Source organism: Nelumbo lutea, chromosome 8, assembly GCF_056320005.1.
Source record: "Nelumbo lutea isolate HS-2025 chromosome 8, American lotus-T2T, whole genome shotgun sequence".
Lineage (NCBI taxonomy): Eukaryota > Viridiplantae > Streptophyta > Magnoliopsida > Proteales > Nelumbonaceae > Nelumbo > Nelumbo lutea.
Window position 1 is genome coordinate 6,531,654 of NC_142691.1, and position 23,036 is coordinate 6,554,689.

The 23,036-nt window shown below is 38.7% G+C and overlaps 1 long non-coding RNA gene across 1 annotated transcript; it reads right to left on the bottom strand.

Annotated features, from left to right (window-relative positions):
* Positions 1-1,715: 1,715 nt before the first annotated feature.
* On the bottom strand, positions 1,716-21,844 carry LOC148842407 (uncharacterized). Its single transcript, XR_016103212.1, has 2 exons — positions 21,670-21,844; positions 1,716-2,226 (listed from the first exon to the last, which is right to left on the bottom strand). It is a non-coding gene; the product is annotated as an uncharacterized LOC148842407 (long non-coding RNA).
* Between the last annotated feature and the right edge of the window lie 1,192 nt (positions 21,845-23,036).

A 23,036-nucleotide genomic window follows, 5' to 3' on the forward strand; every position in this document is an offset into this window, starting at 1 on the left:
GCACAGCCTCTTTATTTAAAGGGGTTTTTACCGTTCAGTCCAACCCTAGGTGGTGCTACTACTAGATTAGGGGTGGACTGAATCCTGCCCGTGTATTAATGTCAAATTCCCATGCAGGATGTGGTTTATAGGGTGGTTATTAGTAGATTAGGAGGGGGCTGCAAATTCAATTTCTGATGTGAATTGGTTAAAATGATGTTGATAAATTATAATGCATACAAAAAATGGTTGCATATAGGCAAGGTTCAAAATATCGATATGCCCAATACAATGATACCAGGGCATATCGGGCAAATTGATACCTTTATTTTTACATTTTCTTTTATTTTTTTCAAAACTGGTTCAAGGGGCCGGTTTAGGGCTCCTCCACCTCCTGAATCAGTCAAACCTCAGATACACCCACTACATGGGCTTATCGGAAGGATCCCGGAATAATACGTATCGACCGATATGTATCGATACTTTGAACCTTACATATAGGAATTGTGTTTCTCTAGCAATCAACCCTACGAGCATAAAATTTGGTTATCTGCATGACTGCTGCAGCATCACCACTGAGAACATAACTAGCGCCAGAAGATGGTATTATATTGTAGATCTACAGTATGTAAATATTTTTTCTCATTATTGTCTTTGATTTTGAATTTCTTTATAAATTGTCTTTGAGACTGATTTTGCAGGCTGGAAGCCTAGAAAAAAAAAAAAAGGAATTTTTAAATTTTATAAAAGTTGACATCTAACTCGACCCACATAGCGTAGAATCTACTCCCGAAAATGAGCACATCAGAACATACCACAAAGAATTGATTTTCCATGTTTTCTGCAATCTGATTATAAAGATGATTAAAAGTATATTAAAGACCTAATTTCTTGGGAAATTTGCTTCCAAGGGTACGGTAACATTACCAATTACCAAACACCACATTCAACGAATTCTTAAGTGGGTACAGAATTCAAGCATCCCAAGTCTGGCACACCGGATCCAGTGCGTTTGGGAACAGGGAACACCATAGAAGCAGTTCTCTGCAGACGACAGACCCATAACTTATACCACAATGACTACAGCAATCATCATGTTGATAAAGTGGTTTGGTTTTGTTTAAATGGATGATCTATGTTTGATCATGTTTCACGCTTATTTTGCTCCGGTTAACCTGCATCATGACACCAAGGCAATTGTAGCCCAATCCAGATCCTAACCATGGGGACTTTCTCTATTCTTTTATTTGGTTTTCTTGGAGAAAGCAGAGCTTTACTCAAATCTGATTCTACCCCTTAAACCTTGGTCGGTTTGATCATTCGATGCTTGGACATGGGGCACCTTATCTAGTATTCTAGTTAGGGGTTTGGAAGTCTGGCGGCACTACACCCTGGCTATTTTAAGCAAAGAACCAAATGCTAGCCCTTACCACCGAAAAACTAAATAAATAACAGCCCAGTAGCTCATGAATTTCTGGGCTTTTATAAATAGAAGGATCTTCAATTTCTTGTTATCTTCTTCCTTTCAAAAAATGTTAGCTTTTATAAATAGAACTTGGGTATAATATAGTAAAGCTCATGAACTTGGGTATAATATGCCATCTTTTCAAATTAACACGGCTAACAGATGGCTACTGCAAGATGGGGATAAGTTTTTTTTTTCTTGGTACTATTTTCTACGGTAAATTTGCTTCTTGGTGCAGAAAAGAAAACAAGTTAAAGCCCTAAACAAGTAATGCCTCAAAATATTGAACCAAAATCGCATTAATGAAGATCTACTGGCACTTAGTGTACAGTCAAAATGTAAAAAGTTCCCACTTCAAACAAACCACCTAAGGACTATAAGGGTTATGATCAGAATCAAAAGCAACAAGAACAATCAAAGGGACAAAGTGGGGTGCCTCCAGCATCTGACTTCACAATTCCCAGCTCTTCCTCGGTGTAAATAGCAAAGCCATCCTCCGTTCTCTTTCTTTCTCGAGGAGGGGGTTCAACAAAGCCATCTTTTTTAGGAACCTTATTCTTCTTTTTCTTTTTCTTTGGCTTCTCAATACCATCTTCTGTTGCCTTCTCCATTTGTTGTTCTTCGGCTTTCTTCAACTTCTTGTTGGAGAAGATTTCATCAATTTCTTGTCCAAGTTTTTTCCTTCTGGGTTTGATTTTTTCCTGTTCTGAAACTGGTTCCTCTTCTTTCATTGGAGCAGCCTTATTAGTTGAACCTTTTTTGGCCATAGCTGAAGCCAAGAGCTGCATATACAATTGCTTATGACAGTGAGATAAGAGGTACAATACAACTACAAGAAACACAAAATTGAAGAACCCAATAAAGGGCCAAAGGGATGGTTCAAAATTCAGAAAAAAAAGTCCAGTCAAATCAATGCAACCTCCCCAACTCCTTCAGCTAATTGTGAGCTGACTAATTTCATGGGGTTCTCAAATTTATTGAATCTAGAAAAAGAAGTTGACCAATAGATGTACTACAGTATATTAGCTTCTGAATTAACATGACGGAAGATTGACATATATAGAAAAATAACAGTTAAAGTAAGTAAATATAATTGCCTAAAAAATCCCAAAAATTAAAACTTTATGAAAAGCGAAGAGGAAAACTCAAATTGGAAGATGGACCTATCATGCTTAAGTCCAGAATAAGAGAAAAAGTTTCAGTCAGTAGTTGGAAATAAACCTAAATCCCTCTTTAAAGAGAAAGGCCCATCAGGTTCCACATACCACTTACTAAAGCATGAAGCAGAGAGGAGAACTTGCAGAGAATGAGAACTCACAACACTCAAGAAGAGACCTACTCAAATACTCTAGGAAGGCCCCAATTTCTATTTTTCCTCCATAAGAACAGAAGCTAGAGGAAGAAGTGCAGAGGCCATTGTAAATATCTCAGTATGATTCACAAAATAAACAAAAAAAAAGAAAAAAAAAAGAACGAAGAAAAGGGTTTCTACCTGATTGATAGTGTGGTTGCTGGCTAAAACAAATCTTTTCAGTTCCTGAGTCTTGCTTCTTAGTTGTTCAGGAATGGTCTCTCCCTCTCTCGCTTGCTTGCAAATGCCTAAGATTTTTAGGGTTTCTTCCTAGTTCTTTTTTCAGACTTTTTTACATTGCTGCCCCAATTCCCCATATTTTAACAATTTTGCATATTTTTCCTATATCTTTCAATGCCCCCGTGTTTTACAGATTGACTGTGTGTTTCGCTCCATTAAAACTTAAAAGCAAACTTAAACTGTTGATTTAAATCATGAAATGACAAAACTACTCTTAATTCACTTGAAATTCCTATCTATTTGTTTTAATTCCCTTATTGTACCTAAAGCTTCATAAATCTTAACAAAGTTTTTGTTATTGATAAAAAAAATAAAAATTGTTTTAATCCCCTAGGCCCTAGTCCATGCTGTCCAGCCCAGATTATATGCAAAAACAAGTGCTCTTGCTGATGTAGCACTTGTTTTGTTTAGGAAAATAAAAAAAGAGCATTGGCAAACAACCCCTTTAGTCTGCATGCTCCTTGTCTTTCTACATCTGCGGTGGGAACATTTACTAGTATATGTGGGCTGTCAATTGCCCCAATCCTTTTTTATCAATAACTCAGAAAATAGATTTCATTAGAATTAAATAAAGCAGTACAACCAGAAATTGTGAAGGAAACAAAGAGTTACTACCTAAAATATTACATATAGGCCCAAAACATAGACCGTCTTTGTACTATCTCCCAAACTGTTGGCCGATCTTCCAACCCAATTAATTTGAATCAGCATATCCCTGGAGAGCCAACACAATCCTTCCAAGCAAGTAATTTTCGTAGTGTATTTTAAAGTTTACTACCTAAAATCATTACAGATAGGTCACCCATAAAACTTTGACAGTTTCCTTACCTTAAACTATGGCCAAAGGTTGGATCTGTTTCTAATCTTAGAAGGCGTTTTTGTGCCATTTGATTGGATTAAATACCCATCCTCTAGACTTAAAACTGCATCTAGGACCAAGTTGAAGTGGCAGCTTATAGTCTCTCTAGATATACTAAAATGGAATCCCATCATTTTATTCCTAACATTGTATGCTAAAATGTGCAGGAATCTAGCAATTTGTTCCCCCACAAGACTCCTTAATTTATCTTTTTTTTTTTTTATCAATAACCACAGAATTCATTAATATTGGAAAAAAGTTACAGGGAAGATGAGCTAAAGAATCGTAACTCCCCAGAACAGAAATACATCTGAATTAAACACTCAAAACCTTACAATTGAGCCCAAAACCCAGAATTTCTAAAAACTCCTTGCCTAGCCAATCCATCAGCAAAGGAATTAGCATTTCTTTTAACCCAACTACATAGGACTTCCATATCCTTAATCAACCACTTGAATTTTCTTTTCTCATTGCTGTAGCTCCACATCTTGGAAGTGTCTTCTTTCAGTCAATCCACAACAACTGCAGAATCTCCTTCTATAATCAGTTTCTTAACTTTAATTTCTTTGGCTCTTTGCACCCTTCCAACATTGCTAACACCTCATCCCTCAAGGAGTCTCCCACTCCAATTGGACTAGAGAACAAAGCTATTACATTACCTCTCTCATCCCTTAGGACCGCCCAATACCCGAAGGCCCTGGATTCCCCATGCTACTGCCATCAAAATTTAGTTTGATAAACCCAGGAGGTGGAGGGTTCCACATGAGATTCAAATTCTTCTTCCTTGTAACTGAGCTAGCAACTTCTTTCTACTTTCTTAGCAAATTGTATGTTGAAAACTTTGTAAACTCCTTCATTGTCTTCAGCCAGTGTATTACTCTTATAAGAATCAATTCTACCATATTTTCCAAGCCTCTTTCCTTTTCCAAGAAGATCCTTGCATTTCTTTCCTCCCATAGTGTCTAACAAACAGCAGCTCTCACGCATCTCCACATAATTCTTGGTATTTTCGTTGAGCATTCAATAAGTGAAGAGGAAAACAGGCTTTGCAGACTAGTTGGAGATGTCCACCTGCACCCAAATAAAGAAGCAAACCAATACCAAATATTTTTTGCCAAAACACAAGATATTCTTCAGTGGTACCCAGACTCACCAGCAGCTTTGCATAAAGCACAACAGTGTGGAGATAAACAGCTATTGGGCCTTTTTCTTTGAAGTAGGTCACCTGTGTTGATTCTTTCAAATAAAACTAACTAACAAAAGCTCCCAACCCTCGGAGGTATAGGTGTACACTACACTTCCTTGACAAGGAATGGCAGTCCAATAGGAATTTCTGGTTGTATCAGAGCTTTAAAGAATGATGCACAAGTAAAGGAACCAGAGGGAGACAAAGACCAGATCCTACTATCTGTCTTTGTGGGTTCCAAGAAAATCCCATCAAGAATGAACAAAAGAGAAGAAACACTATCCAGTTTTGTGTCCTTGAGTGCTCTTCTCAAACCCAAGTTCCAACCAAACCCAGAATTTGAGTTTGAGGAAACGAGGAAATTGGTAATTGGTTCATTTTTTAGGGTGGAGATTGCAAATATAGCTGGAAATTGTTCATTCAAAGGGGTCTCCCCAACCCAAACATGTTCCCAGAACTTTATGAGATTACCCGAGTGTAAATCATACCTGATCTAAGGAGAGAAGAGAGGCAAAATATCTTGGATGGATTTCCATGGTGATGCTCTTGTAGCCAGAGCCAGAATCCCAGAGTCCCAACCACTCTCTGCAAGCCCGTGAACACTACAAATTATCTTAGTCCACAGTTTCTCCTTCTCCAAAGAAAATCACCACAGCCATTTCCCTAACAAAGCCAAACTTCACCAAAGACTAATAGACCTTAACATTCTTGATTTTCAATCAAAGACTAATAAATAGACCTTAACATTCTTGATTTTCCTTAAATAAAAAAAAGCATATATAAATAAGGTAATTTGTAGTCATAGGATTTATTTTTATGTCTCTATATGTATCTATTTGGCAAGGAAAATTCTGCCAATTTCACCACAAGTTCTGCACTGGATTTTTCTGCTTTTGTCCACGTTGCTGCAATTTGTTTATATCCAAGGATGTTCTTACAACCTTATACAAATTCCCCTTTTTTTTCTGCCAGCAAGAATATGCTACACTCAATAGTCCTTTAGATCTTCAACAATCCTTTCTTGAAAGGCTACATAACCCATCTTACCAACACTTTTAGCATCCCTTTGCAGTTTGTAGAAGTTCATTTGAGTTGGTCTTTGAATTTCACTTAAGCATGTGACATTTTAGACCTGTGTCATTGTGCCATTTTTGGTACATATGGCTACACTTGTGGTGAACTGCTCACAAGTTATCATAGTTTAAATCATGTGATTTATGAAACATAAATTCTCCTTCATTGAATCAGTAGTGCTACTGATGTCATAGACTCGGCCTGTTGAGTCTCTGGCACTCGGCCTCTTCTGATGGACTGCTATACCGAGTGAAACACAACAGTAGCTGGCTTCCCTAGCTCTACCAAGAAAAACCGAGCCTCTCTCTTTCAGCTTTGTCATTTTTTACTTTCTCCATTTCAAATTATAACCATATACCCTATGGATTTAACGTTTTAATACCTAAAATGTATCCCATTCTCTTGTATCCAGCAGGAACAGATTTGATTGCTATTTTACTGATTTAGTCCCGGAACTTCATTGAATCACTTCTTTCTTTTCTTCTACTTTGAGAGTTGGTAGATTAATTGGTGTTGTAATTCATGGTTAATTTAACCTTTGTCAGTGTTCTAAATTACTTCCCTAGGATGAATGCCAATTAGATTTGGGTAGGATTACTTCTCTTGATGTAAACTGAATTATATGAAAGGTTTTTTTTAATGCATCCAACATCAATAAAATGTAAAATTAGAGTTGCAAATGGATCCAATCAGTTATATTCAAAGTTTCAAATTAGAATTTGGATCTTTTCCATAGAGTTTATGTCAAATTTGAATTGAATTCAGATATAATTGGATGTTGAATCGTATAAATTAATTAAACTAAAATGATCAAAATATTGTATAGTTTAATAGAATGAACTAGAGATGACTCTAAGCTGATTTACATGTCGGAAAAAGAAAACTGACTCTAATCAGATTTGAATTGAATTCAGATTTATTTTGATTCATTACTTGCTAGTTGATGAGATGCTACTTGCTTTGTCTTTGTCTTGGAGGCAATTACATATTGAAAAGATTTGAACAATCAACAATCATTGGACCATCGATACATTAAATAAGTCACAAATAATTATATAAAATTTCAACTATGTATTTCTTTTTATGTTTCCATAATTTTTAAGTTTCAGCTCCCAACCGCCTTGAGGCTTACGCCTCGCCTCCTCCGCCTTTAGCCTTTTAAAACATTGCTCCCAGCCGATCTTCAGACTCCCAACGATTGGATCCCCGATCATAATCTTCTTCACCTCCAGAGAAGGTAAGACTACAAATATGCCTTGTTTTACTTCTTTGGTCCATTCTTTGTATTTTTTTCTCTAAAACCTCATCATTCTTCTTCCCCTCCCTGCTTTCTCCGCCATCACCGGTCGGCGTCCTAACCATATCCCATGTCCTCTCCAGAAACTGTAAGGCTAAAAATAGACCCTTCAGCTCTTAGGGATGTCTTCCGTTGAGCATTCTTTGAATGATAAGGGTCATGCACACCTTCTGGCAATGAATGTCCCCAAAATGACTTGCCGCCATTTATTCCGACAACCAAATGACGTTAGATCTGCTAATCCTCTGTGACTATTGTTGCAGACCCAACAAGCTTTTCAATTTTTTTCATGATATATTGGACCTAACTATTCATTTTACATGTTTTCTTTTTTGCTTATTGTTGTGATTATTTTTTTATGATATATTGGATCTAACAAGTCTCTGTTTTTCTTCATAAGATATTTTTCTTTTATGAATTTTCTTCATAAGATATTGCTCCTAACAATTTTAGTTTCTTGTCCAGAACTGCCAAATCGAAATAGGTATTGAAAAACTTTCTTGGAACCAACACAACTCTTAGGTACAACATATGCATTTGTTTTTTCCCCTATTCTTCTGTTATTTGGTAAAAAAATCAGATTACTGAGAACTATTTGCTCTATTCAATATGTTAGTATAACAACTTGAATGCCTTATTTGCTTTGTTCAGGATGTTAATGGTGGTTTTGTTTTGTTGCTTTTTTTTTTGCCTTCTGATCTAGCCTACTATTGTTTTTTCCTGGATCATCTTCAAGGCATTTCATGTGTAACAAGGTTTCTCTTTCTCCCTTTATCTTCCATTGTCTTTCTCTTTCCCACACAATTTATGTTTATTCTGGCCATATTAGGTGTTATATGAATAAACTTTATCTTTACTTCATGAAACTTCTCAACGAGAACTTATATTTCTTCTCAGTCCAACCAATGGTTGTTCTCTTTATCCCATTTCCTGTGCACAGGTGTGTGTAAAAGAATGGTCTGCTATTTTTTTTTTCTTTTATTCTTCTCTATGTAGTTTTAGTCTAACTTTAAACTAATTACAACTATCAACCACGAATGCTAGCTTGAGGCAAAAAAACATGAATATAAGGTGTCAGTACACGATTTTTGCTCGGTCCACCATCCGAACCACCAATTCACCCCAAACACCCAATCAGACCCTTCTGATCTCCCCAAAACACCCAAAAACCCTGACTTTCACCAAACCTGCACAATACCTATCCGATGGCTCCGATCAACCCACACTTACACCTCAATCATCATATCAAACACAACCATCAGTTCTCGGACACTCCCAAATACCCACCTGTGAAATCTCAACCCAAAATACCTCCATTGGACCTTTAATCGCACCAAGATTCCATTTCAAGGTCCCAGATTAATCGAATCAAGCCCATTCCAAATCTGCTTGACTTGGGCCCAGTTGGGCCAATCTACCCCACTAATCAACCCAGAATCCACGAAAACCCTACCTTACCAAAATTTAGCCAAAATACCCACATTTACCCTTCCATCTAAAAAGATTCCATTTCGGTCAATCTCGTTAGCCCATAGACACAAAACCCCCTATGTAGTCATACCCATCTCAACCCTCCATTTTCTGACCCAGAAATCCCCACCATTGAACCAAAAACCCAGCCTAACACCTTAAACCCAATTTGACCCTCCTAGACCCGATTTGACCCATTCCTCAAATTTACCAAATTACCCCTAGCCAAGTTTCCAAATTACCCATTGCACCAAATTCCCAAAATACCCTTCTCTCCCAAATTCCCAAATTACCCCTAACCTAAATCCCCAAAATACCCGACCTAATTAACAAGATACCTCACCTTCCAAAATTACCAAAATACCCTTGACCAAAATTACCTGAATTACCCCTTTGATTGATTCCCAAACTACCCCTTTCACCGATTCCCAAATTACCCCTGACATAATTCCTAAAAATGTCCCTCCTTCGATAGTTCCCCTAAATTCTCTTGACCAAAGTTACTCCAAATTACCCCCGGCCTAATTCCCAAATTACCCCCCGACCTAATTCCCCAATTACCCCCGATCAAGATTACCAAAATACCCTTCCAAAATTCCCAAAATACCCACAACCAAAATTACCCTAAATACCCTTTGACCAATTCCTAAATTACCCTTGAGTCCCTAACCTAAATCCCAAAAAATGTCCCTCCTAAAATTACCAAAATACCCTTGACCTAATTCCCAAAATACCCCTCCTTTCAAAATTACCTGAAATACCCCTTACCCAAATATGACCCTAAATACACCCTTGCAAACCCTAAATTTTGGCAGAAACCACCCTTTCCTTTCCTTTCCTTTCCAATAGGGAGCATCATTCTCGAGAAGAGGGGGTCGAGAGGTGAAGCTCGAGAAAGGGGTCTCTTTGAATAGATATCAGAGAGGTCTTATTCTCTAGCGGTGAGAATAGAAAGTTTCGAGAAAAGAGGGAAAGGGGTGGTTAAGAGAGGGATCTCGAGAGAGAAAAGAGAGGGACCTCCGAGAGAGTTAGAGGATAGAGAGCATCCGAAAGATAGATTGAGGGGGATTAGAGCAAAGAGCGAGAGCTGAGAGCTGAGAGCTTTGAGAGAAAGAAAGAGGGAAAGCTGAGTTTTGAGAGAAAAAATAGAGTACTTGCACGAGAGGGTTTGAGAGGAAGTTTGGCTGAGAGAGAGAAAAATGAAGAGAGATGGGAGAAAGATCTGAGAGAGGATAGAGAGAAGGAAACGAACAAGGATTTTGCGAAGAGCGCAATAGGTAAAAAAGGGTTTGAATAAGAAGGGAATACAACTCGAAGGGTCAGCCCCCGATCTCTCCTTCTCTTTCTCGTCCAACATCAAGAGGGCGTCCTGGTAACATTTAGCGGCCTAAGAACCCTAGTTCCCTATTATGTTCATCTCATCTTGCATCTACGGTTCAGACTCCACCATACTCTGGTTCGAAATTCGACTAAAGCATCTACATCCGAAAGCCTTTTTAACAAAAAATTGGAACCATATTCAGAACCCCTATTGCAGCATCATCAACCCGATTCATAGACCACAAGAGGTAAAATTTGTTACCTCATCTTCTTTCCCCTGTTCGAAGTAGTTCATCTTTTTTATCTATTTTATTCATTTGCTTATTTATTTCCTGTATTGTCGACTTGCTTGCTTCTATGGTAGTATTGTTGGTTCAGTTCTACAATCGGGGTGTTCTCCTATAACCTAGAGGCTAGCATGCTTCTCCACTCTTCAGACTAGTTCAACTGAGTTTTGAAGGTGGGGGTTCTGATAGAAAAGGGTTGCGGGATCCTCATCCTTTTGCTCAGGCCCCTGCATCCAAAAGGGGACTGGTCTGTAAGAGAAGAGATAACATGCTCCTTTGATTTGCTAGAGAACCTGATTTTGATACCTGGTAAGCCATGATGGGAAATACAGTATTCACATTGACCAGAGGGTGCCTAACCCCTTCCCTCTCTCTTTCTCAACGTACCCAGAGCGGCCTTGTCCTAGCTGATCGGTATGGAGTCGTTGGTTTTAAATGGTTTCGTAAAATTTAAATCCAGGATACCCATCACTCCCCATTGTTAATTCCTGATGGGTGGCGACTCCATAGCATCGACCATGTAGTGAACTACCGGTTTTTCCCAACGTTCGCACAAGGTGAGGAGAAGAAATGGGAGGTTTCTTTTTCAACTTCAAACTGCATAAATTTCATAAACTAATCCATCAATTTATGCCACATGGAGGGTTATTGTAGCTGATTCAGACAATTCATCAGATGGAGGACCCCACTGAATTTGCCAATTGCCAGTTGTTCAATCCCTCACGGTCCATATCAGCCATATAGCCTACTTTGTATTGGTAGTTTTAACAATTAATAATAGCTATTAAAACTTTAAAAGTTCTTATTTTTAACATAAAACTTACCCATAAAAAGTTGGCTTGTTTTATACATGTAAAAAAGTGTCTTTTGGCTTTTTTTTCCATATATACAAAGGGTGAGGAGAGAAAATCATGCAATCCTTTCGAGTTCCAAATTAATTTGCCACATATAAGATTTATTGTGGCAGAGGAAGTTTGGAAGTTCCTTTTTTGGAAGAGGAAGTTTGGCAGGTGATAAAGAATTTAGATTCAGAAAAGTCCCCAGGTCCGGATGGGCTTACCAATTTATTTTACAAAAGCTGTTAGGATGTGGTGAAAACAGAAGTGATGCAGTTTTCTAGGAATTCCATAGAAATGCCTCACTGGAAAGAAGCTTAAATTCTACATTCATATCTTTGATCCCAAAAATTGAAGGAGCCACAAATTTGAAGGATTTCAGACCTATTAGCCTCCTGAATAGCTTCTATACGATTCTGGCCAAGGTTTTGACAGAGAAGTTGAAAAAGGTGTTGCGGAGTGTGATCTCTCAAAATTAGATTGTGTTTGTCCCTAGTCATCAAATGATGGATAGTGTCTTGGTAGCCAATGAATTAATTGATCCAAGGTTAAGGGAAGGAAATTCGAGTCTACTTTGCAAACTTGACCTCGAAAAGGCCTATGATAATGTTATTGATCAAAAAAAAAGTCTATGATAATGTCAATTGGAGATGTTTGGACTGTGTTGAACAAAATGAATTTTGGGCAGACTTGGAGAAACTGGATTAAAGTCTGTGTCGCCTGTTAGAATGCTCGAGTCAGGGGTATTTTGGTCATTCTGGATTATCTGCTTGAGAGTGAAAGGTCTATTGTATCTGAGTTTATGTGTCCCATCTTCTATGAGGGACAAAATGGTCTTTCCTGTAACTCTATGTTTTTGAATAAATACAAGTGGGTCAGCTAGGGGAGTGTGATTTTGACTCTCTTCTAGTCTGGCCAAACCTTTCTTTCTTCTTCTTCTTCTTCTTCTTCTTCTTCTTCTTCTTCTTCTTCTTCTTCTTCTTCTTCTTTCTCTTTTCTTTCTTCTTCTTCTCTACTTCAACCTAGAATCTGCTAGGGTTTAATAACATAGTATCAGAGTTGTAAGGTCGTATCCTCATTTCTTTCTTGCTGCTGTTCTCTTTCTGGGTTCGCCGCCAACTTTCACAGTCATCTTCTTCCTTTTCGACTTACCTGAGTGGAGGTTCGATAAGGGGCTGAAAAGGAGCTGTCGTTTTGTGGGCCTGGAGGTGAGGATGCCTCCGGTCGTTGGAGCGATATGCTAAACCCTCTATTCAGTATCGAAGATATCTGAATGCAGTCAGGTATGAACACTACTGTTGTTTGTCCAAGTAAGGGACTGTGAATGTTTCTTTTTGTTTCAAAAGTTGGTTGTGGTGGTGCTCAATGTGACTGATATGCATCTCAGTCGTGTTCCTCTGCATTTCTCTTCGTATGTATGTTGAAAGAAGAGTTGTCGACTGCTGAAGTTCACAATAGTAGTAGATTGGTGGTGGTTGTGTCGTGGTGATTGGTGTATCTATGTTTCAAAATATTTAAAAGTGATCTCCTATACCTTGTGTGTAATCAGTTCTGCAGTGTGCAGCCCAAGTGTTTGATGTGAGGACTGAGTGATTTCAGTCTTAGTGTGTTGATGGTGAATGGCTCTGCAGTGTGCAGCCTAGGTGTTTGATGTGAAGACTGAGTGATTTCAGCCTTAGTGTGTGGTGTGTAATGTGTATTTAAAGAAGCTGGAATTGGTGGTATTATAAGTGAGATAAGTCTTGTGAAAGAGTGTGAGATTGTGTTGTACATTTGAAGGTGAAATAATTAAGATGTCTTCATTTGAAAATGGGAATGATAACAAAACAGGTGTCATGCTTTCTCCAGACTATCTAACTGTTCAAATGACATCCATCAAGTTGAATGGTGAGAATTATGTACCATGGGCAAAATCTGTGGAGGTGTTCTTGAAGGCCAAGAGGAAGGTAAAACATGTAAGAGAGGAGAAACCTCCCTCTGATTCCCCTGGGTTCAGTGACTGGGAACAAGTAGATGCACAGATAATGACATGGCTCTGGAACAGCATGGAACCAAAGATTAGTGTGAACTTCATGTTCCTAGATACAGCTAAGGAAATCTGGGATCATGCTAAGTTGTACTCTGGACAAGACAATACAACTAGGGTGTATCAGTTGTACCAAGAGTATTTCAATTTGAAGCAAGGGAGTCAAAGCTTAGAAGAGTATTATGCAAGTTTGAGGAACATTCGTGATGAGCTTAATGTGTATCATCCTCTAACATCAGATGTTCAGATCCAACAAAAGCAACGTGAGCAGCTTGATGTGACAAGGTTTCTTGTGGGGTTGAAGGCTGAGTATGAGCCTGTCAGAGCACAAATATTGGGAGGATCTGCTCTTCCCTCACTTGAAGAAGTTTTTGCTCGTCTTAAGAGAACATCCATTGAGTCGGTAGAACATTCTTCTCTCTGACAGATATGGTTTGGTAGTGACTAAAGGGGGTGGTCGTGGAAATAGAAGTGGTGGTGTCAGGAGTGGACTCCCAAGCAACCGTAGTGGTCACATGTTTAGCAGGGCTAGTGGCCGGACTAAAGGCCGAGACTCAGGGGGAGGTCGGGGAAGAGGAAGGAGTAATACTCAGAGAAAGTGTACACATTGTGGTTTAGAGGGGCACACAGTTAATTTCTGCTATGATTTGCGTGGTGCACCCAACACTTGGGCTAACCATGCTAGGACTAAAGGTAGTGACACAATTACTGAAAGTCAGCAAACTGACCCAATCCCCTCCACATCTACTTGTGCTTCTGAGAAGGAAATGGTGAGTGTACCACGTGCAGTATATGAACAGTTCATTCAAACATCTCAGCAGAACACCGCTGCACTTGCCCATTCAGGTATGGCTTGCTTGGCTTCCAAAGACTCACACTGGATCATTGACTCCGGGGCCTCGGACCATATGTCTGGGACTCATGATGTATTTTCTTCCCTTTCTCACTCCTCCACACCTCAAACAGTTACACTTGCTAATGGTTCTACATCTCCTATCTGTGGTGTTGGTGATGTTAATCTCTCCTCTTTGCCTTTATCATCTGTTTTATATGTTCCTAAGTTTCCTTTTAACCTTATGTCTGTCAGTAGATTAACCAAGTCACTTAATTGTTCTGTAACCTTCTACCCTTCTTCTTGTGTGTTTCAGGATCTCAAGACGGGGAGGAAGATTGGTGGAGGGCATGAAGCAGGTGGATTATATTACCTTGATGGTGGTGGTCCTCCAGTAGCTTTTCAGTCATCTCTTACTCCTCTTCAATGGCACTGTAGACTTGGTCATCCTTCTTTCAAGGCCTTAAAGTTATTGGTTCCTTCCTTGAGTCATCTTTCATCATTAGATTGTGAGTCATGTCAATTGAGTAAACATCATAGAGTCTCATTTAATCCAAGAGTTGATAGTCGTGTCTCAAGTCCTTTCTCTTTAGTTCATTCCGATGTATGGGGTCCAATTAAAGTGGTATCATACAAAAGGTATAAGTATTTTGTAATCTTTGTTGATGACTTTTCAAGGATGACATGGATTTATCTTATGAAAGATCGTAGTGAGTTGTTCCCTATTTTTCAAAAATTTTATGCTGAAATACGCACTCAATTTGGTGTTCATATTAAAATTCTTCGCTCCGATAATGCCAAAGAATACAACTCCTCACCATTTCAGCAATACCTAGAACATCATGGGATCATTCATCAAACTTCTTGTGCCTACACCCCACAACAGAACGGTGTAGCTGAACGAAAAAATCGACATCTTCTTGAAACTGCTCGATCCTTGATGATTAATATGAATGTCCCAAAACATTTTTGGAGTGATGCTGTTCTCACATCCTGTTTTCTGATCAATCGGATGCCCATGTCAATCCTTGGAAGTCAATCCCCTTTCTCCATGTTGTTTCCCACTTTATTTCCATTTCCTCTTACCCCAAGAATCTTTGGTTGTGTTTGTTTTGTTCAACACTTGGGGCCTGGGTTAGACAAGCTAGATGCTCGAGCTACTAAGTGTATCTTTCTTGGCTACTCAATGACTCAAAAAGGGTATAAGTGTTATAACCCAAAATCCTATAAATCGTTTGTGTGCTCTGATGTCACCTTCTTTGAGTCAGTTCCGTTCTTCTCAGATGTTGGGGTCTCTTCCTCTCCCTCTGTGGTTCCCCTTCCTGTACCTGTTGTGGGCATCCTTCCAGTAGCTCTTGTTTCTACTGCAGATGCACATCCTATGCCTGTTACTACTAAGAAGCCGCCAATCACTCAAGTGTATACCCGCAGAAGTGCATCGGGCCCTCCTCCACTTCAGCCCCTGTCAACAGATCCTGCTACTACTCCTCCTTCAGATCCTGATCTTCCTATTGCTCTGCGAAAAGGTAAACGTACTTGTACTTCCCACCCCATTTTACACTATGTTTCTACTGCTCACCTTTCTGTTTCTCATTGCAAATTTATATCATTACTCTCATCTGTTCCCATTCCCAAGACTGTCCAGGAAGCTCTTGCCTCCCCAGGGTGGCGGCAAGCCATGGAAGAAGAACTCTCTGTTCTACAACATAATCACACATGGGAACTCACCGCTCTCCCTTCCGGTAAGCACACAGTTGGGAGTAAATGGGTCTACACAGTGAAGTATCTTCCTGATGGCAGTGTGGAGCGATTGAAAGCGAGGTTGGTGGCAAAGGGTTATTCTCAGATGTATGGTGTGGATTCTATGGAGACATTTTCTCCTGTGGCTAAGATTGGTTCAGTTCGAGTGTTGATTTCATTAGCTGCTATGTATGATTGGCCTCTTGTACAACTTGACATCAAAAATGTCTTCCTACATGGTGATCTAGTTGAGGAGGTGTATATGGAGCAACCACCAGGGTTTGTTGCTCAGGGGGAGTCTGGCAAAGTGTGTAGGCTCAAAAAGGCAATTTATGGACTGAAACAATCTCCACGTGCTTGGTTTGGCAGGTTCAGTGAAGTGATGAAAGCCTTTGGGATGAAACAATGTCAAGTTGATCATTTTGTGTTCAGCTATAACTCAAAGGATGGGAAAATCTTGCTAATCGTGTACATGGATGATATTGTCATAACTGGGAGTGATAGCAATGGAATCAATAGGTTGAAGAAATTCTTACAGGATCACTTCAATACGAAAGTCTTGCTAATCGTGTACATGGATGATATTGTCATAACTGGGAGTGATAGCAATGGAATCAATAGGTTGAAGAAATTCTTACAGAATCAATAGCAATGGGGAAGTTGAAATATTTCCTAGGAATAGAGGTTGCGAGGTCAAAACATGGGATCAACCTATGTCAGAGAAAATATGTTCTTGATCTACTTGAAGAAACAGGGTTGTTAGGTGCTAAACCAACAGAGACTCCTATGGAACTCAATGCCAAGCTGAGTATTGATGCGGGTGAAGAGTTTGATGATCCTGGAAGATACAGAAGGTAGGTGGGCAAATTGAACTACCTGACCATTACCCGACCAGATATATCATTTGCTGTGAGTGTGGTGAGCCAGTTTATGCAACATCCTCGGGTTCCTCACTGGGAAGCTGTTCTGAGAATTGTTAGGTACCTAAAAGGTGCTCCAAATCGTGGTTTGTTATACCAAAGTGGAGGAACTCTAGAGATAGTAGGGTACACAAATGCTAACTGAGCTGGTTCTATATCAAACAGGAGATCAACTACAAGGTATTGTACCTTCCTTGGTGGCAATCTTGTAACTTGGAAGAGCAAGAAACAAATAGTGGTGGCAAGAAATAGTGTAGAAGCAGAGTACAGGGCTATGGCCCATACCACATGTGAGCTAGTATGGCTGAAGAACTTGCTTCAAGAGATGGGATTCTCAATTGACAAACCCATGAAACTATACTGTGATAACCAAGTTGTTGTTCACATCTCTTCCAATCCCGTCTTTCATGAGAGAACTAAGCATATTGAGGTTGATTGTCACATTGTAAGAGATAAAGTGATAAGTGGGGTGATAACCACATCTCATGTGAGCTCACAAAGGGATTGTCTCGGGGAAGAATAGATTACATTTGTAACAAGCTGGGACTATATGATGTATATTCTCTAGCTTGAGGGGGAGTGTTAGAATGCTCGAGTCAGGGGTATTTTGGTCATTCTTGATTATCTGCTTGGGAGTGAAAGGTCTATTGTATCTGAGTTTAAGTTATGTGTCTCATCTTCTATGAGGGACAAAATGATCTTTCCAGTAACTATGCTTTTGAATAAATACAAGTGGGTCAGCTAGGGGAGTGTGACTTTGACTCTCTTCTAGTATGGCCGAACCTTTCTTCTTCTTCTTTCTTTTTTCTTTCTTCTCTACTTCAACCTAGAATCTGCTAGGGTTTACTAACATCACCTCTACTAATTTTTTAGTCATCCTAAATGGCCAATCAGTAGGCTTTTTTAACAATGCTAAGGGGCTCAAGCAGGGAGACCCTCCCTTCCCTCTTTTGTTCATATGTGTGATGAAAATACTTACAATCTTCATCCAAAAAATAGGTGAGGGGGGTGGAAGGGCTTTGAGGTGGTGCCTGGAGGGGAGAAGGTTCAAGTTCTTTAATTCGTGGATGACACCTTATGTTTTATGGAAGCCAATTGGAAGTGGTGACAGGTCTGAAAGTCAATTGGAGTAAAAGTTGTTTGATCCAAGTGCGAAAAGTGGAAAATGTAGAAGACTTGGCAAAGAGTTTAGTGTGTTAGGTGGGATTCCTCCCAACAAAATATCTGGGACTCCCCCTAGGAGCAAAATGCACTTCAGCACTGATCTGGGAACCAGTCTTAGAGTGGCTAGAAAAGAAATTGGCATCTTGGAAGACTAAATACTTGTCCTTGGGGGGGCAGAATTACTTTGTTAAAAAGCTCCTTATCCAACTTGCCAGCATTCTATCTCTCTTTATTTCCAATCCCAAATAAAGTGGCCAAAAGAATTGAGAGGCTGCAAAGGGACTTTTTATGGAAAGGATGGAGGAGGATAGGAAGAAAATCCACTTGGTGAGTTGGTGCTTCTGAAAAGTAAAGGAGGTTTGGGTATAAGGCGAATGAGGACCTTTAATAAGGCTCTTCTTGGGAAATGGATCTGGAGGTTCGGGTTAGAAAGAAACCATTGGTGGAGGAAGTTAATGGCAACAAAATACAGCACAGATAGAGGAGATTGGATCACCACTTCTTCTCCCCCATCCCTAGGCTGTTCGGTATGGAGGAAAATAATGGACATTCTACCCATTTTCAGTAGAGGCTTAAGCCCCATCCTTGGGAAGGGTGACAGGTTGTCCTTCTGGAAAGATCCCTGTTGTGGAAACACTACTCTTTCAGAGATATTCCCACATCTATTCCAGTTAGCAGACCATCAAGATGCAGTGGTTGCCGATTGCTTTGAGGTGGTGGGGAACTCAGTAGCCTGGTGCCCTTCTTTCAGAAGAAATTTTCAGGATTGGAAAATTCCTGTCCTGGCTGATCTACTCGAATTGCTCTCCCTTCAACCCCTAAATCTGCTCAAAGAAGACAGCTGGTCCTGGACTTGGAGTACAAATGCCCTCTTTTCAGTCAAATCATTTCCCACTCAAATGACAATGAGTACTTCTGAAGATATGCCTGCTTCCAGAATCTGGAATCCAACCTCTCCCTCAAAAATCAATGCTCTAGTGTGGGCTGCAGTTCTAGACAGGTGTTTAACTAAAGCCCACCTATGTAAGAGAGGGGTTCATATCCAGAACCAGAGGTGTGTGTTATGTGGTCAAGCCGTCAAGGAGTGGAAGATAGCAGTCATCTGTTTCTGCACTGCTCAATTTCAGCTAGAATGTGGAATAATTTCCTTTGCTCGGTGGGTCCTGCCTGGTCAATTCCAGTTTCGGTGAAGGAGATGTTGTGGAGCTGGGGATTACAGGGTTTGTCAAAGCTTGCTTCAGTTGTGTGGATGTCCATTCTGGCTGCAGTCATAAGCACCATTTGGGCAGAAAGGAACAAAAGACTTTTTCTGAATTTCTACAAGGATCCGGAAGACCTGATATCCATTTCTGTTCGAAAGCTGATTTCTTGAGTCTCTGCTTTGAAGAGAATCCAGGCTGCTGAGTTGGGGGCTAGGCTGAATTCTAGGAGCCTATGCCATCTGTAATTTTGTTATGTTTGGGCTGTTTCCCCATCTAAGGTGTTTAGTTGGGGGGCCGTTGTACTAGTTTTTTGTATCAATAAAATTTACATTACTTTTTCTCAAAAAAAATAAAAAAAAAAGAAGATTTATTGGATCATCACTAAACACCCTGCTATACATGTACAAAATGATCATAACAATTGCACATCTAATAGGAAACCCTCTTTTTTCAAAGCCTGGAAACCCTCTTTATTGGTGACAAATTCAATGCCCACCCTTATATACCCTATCTTATATTGGGTTTTTCCACAATGATAACGATCAGATGTTTTTTTTTTTTTGATAGATATGATAATGATCAAATGTTCTGAAATATGTAGAGGTAGGAGAGGTTTCTTAGCATTATAAATGTTTTGAAATATGAGAATGATGTTCCCAATTCACGTGTGGAATTCAGAAAGTGATGATACAATTGGGGTTGGTGGTTGAGGTTTAGGCCCAAGCCGAACTGTATTTAGAGGGACCGACCCACCTTAGCCTCAAGCTCAAAGTTACTCAATCCCAGCCCAACTTAACATTATTCTCTCCAATTTCAATTTGCTTCATCTTCAAGTGCAAATGTACAGTCATGTAGAACAATGGCTTCTCATATAAAACCTATGGACATCCAATAGCCACCAAGCCATGACATAGAATTCTTGGCACAGACATGCATTCAAACCAATATTATTTAAAACTAGACCCTAGGCTGCCTAGCTTACTATAACAGCTTATGATTTGACCAGTAAATATGATAGAGCACCTGCTGAATAGGGGTTTGATCAGTAAAACTATCTAGGAATTTAATTTTAATTTACATGCTGAATAGACATTTAAGCAGTTTTCTGTTCTTATAATTGATGCATATCAGCCTATTGATTTCACCATTTTCATGAGTAGTGTGTGGGACTGATGCATAAGGTTTAAAAGTATATGGTTTTTGATAATTGAAAGTGGACTAATGCTGAAACATTAGGTGACTTTGAGTGATATAGCTAAAAATGTTGTTTTCTTTTTACTAATGCTGGTCCACTTTCACCAAATTCTTTAATGTGTATAATATTTTTAAACTTATTTATTTTTCTCATCGTTTGCCAAAGGCATGGCACTTTTTTTTTTGATTAATAACTCTGAAAATTTTCATTAATTAAGATGCTTTAATATACAACAACAAGTTACAAAGAAATCAGCATAGAAGCTGACCCAAGACAGAATTACAAATGTGCCCAAAACATATATGTACTTTGAACCCCTTGCTTTGCTAAGGTATCAGCCAAGCTGTTGGCCGATCTCCTAACCCAACCCTCCTGAATAGACATATTTCTTGACATCCATTTGAACCTTCTGAAATCATTCTTTTAAGCAGTGAAATAGAGAATTAGTAGAGATCTTTGATTCTATTATTGTTGTTGTGACATGCAGAAAACAAAGCTTCACTTATAGTCCTTAATTCCAATTTCTAAATCTATCCAATGATTGTCAAGAACCAAAAACTAGGCTCATTTTACCTTAATATAGCTGTGGAATACATTAGTATACTGATGCAAAGAAATAATCTACTGCAAATACTCGTGCAGCATGATCCCATTAACATGGAGAAAATGGATGATAATTTATATATGGAAAGAATCATCATAAGAAAATAACACAGACAAGCAAACCGCAGCACTCCACACTTCCAGTAAAACAGTAAGATAAACCAAACAAAATGAAATAAAAATACTTTAACCACAATTTCCCAGAGAAATTTAGCTAGTCTCTACCAGAATCAGATCAATAAAACATCAACTGAGGATGTAGAGAGCTCCAGAACCTCCAGGCAGTATCTATTGCATTCACTGATAAAGCAACATTTTGCAAATTCTGGGTATTCGTGATTTTCTGAAAGCGGTAAATTGACTGACATCACCTTATTTCCAATAGTAGCGAATTACAGTATCCGGCCCACAAACACCAAACGGCAATGAGGTAGGTGTTAACGCAATTGAGATAGAAACTAAATCATAGTAGAAACCTTCGGTGTCATCAGAAATCCAACAATCATATTTTGAAAAATATTCCCGGGATATCAAGCAACCCCATTATAACATCAAAAACAGGTGGGGGTGGGGGGAAGAACTGCATTAGACACTTTTTTAAGCGACAAAAGATTGTAAGTTACCAGTTATGATTGCTCTCTGCTTGGAACTCCGGTGCTCGTATTTGCCTTTCTTTATCGCCCTCCTCAAGGAACTCTAACACAGTCACGGAACAACACCCCACGAGCTAGCTGAAAAACCTAAGCTCCTTTGTACCTCTTCTGTTTTCAAAAACAGTGATCCGTGCATAGTACGGACATTATTAAAAGAAAGTTAAATCATAGAAGATAATTGTTTTATATTTTAATTTTAAAATAATTATTAATTATTTATATTTTATATATTATTTTTAATATTTTTTATAATACAGAAAAAATAATTAATTTCAATTAGGGTTATTTATTAAATCGATAAAATTGACCTAACTCGAGTTGAATTGGTCACATTTTTGTATTTTCGATTAACTTCCGCTTAATAATTTTTTAACCTGACCAAATTAGGATAGTTTTGGTTCTAGCATACCAAAAACCAAACTAACTTAATTCTTAATCTAATATATTAATATTTTATATTTCAAATATAATTTTTTAGTATAAGAAGAGTGGAGGGCTTTAGAGGGAAGAGGGGTGAAAAGGCTATAGATAGAGAATTCTTTGGAAGGATCTTTCGCCCTGCCAATCCTCTTTTGTCCTCATTGTGTCTGATCAGTGTGCCTTTTCAATTTGAATAGGAACCACATGAACAGACACCTCCCACTAGGCAACGAGTGTCTTAGTGTTCCAATGGTTTTCTCATTTATTAGTTGATTTTCAAATGAAATTGACACCAATCCATATTGGTTGGGTAATTTCAACCGTCCGATCATGTATTTTAACATGTAGGTGGTCTTGAAAATTGACCCAAATTGATACCAATATTTTCAATCCACCATTGGCATGACTGATTGAACCATTCAAACCGTTACTTAACATTGGTTCCGGGTCTAATGGAAACCCATTCGATGCACGCACATTGTTAAGTGAAAGTTAAATGTATAGAGTGTTGATGTGGAACGGTCTAACCCATTCGACTTGAATGATTAAACCGGTGACCACAACTCAAATGCAAACATGGGATGGTCTTCAGGTTGGTTTTAAAACATTGTTTGATACAACTCGAGTTTGTCGGTTTTCACTAATTGTTGGTTTATCGATCATTTTTGAGTGGCTAGCTCCCCAACCCGACTATGGGTGCAAATGGATCGAATCAAGATCCGATCCAAGATCCAATCCGATACATATTTTATATTTATAAATATATGAGTTATTTGTTTATTTATAAATATATTTTTATAAATTTGTTGTGTTATTTATTTATTTATAAAAACATGTATATATATGATGAAAATAATTAAAAATACTTGTATTCATGTTTTTACTTTATTTAAATTAGTATATTTTATTTTTCTTTT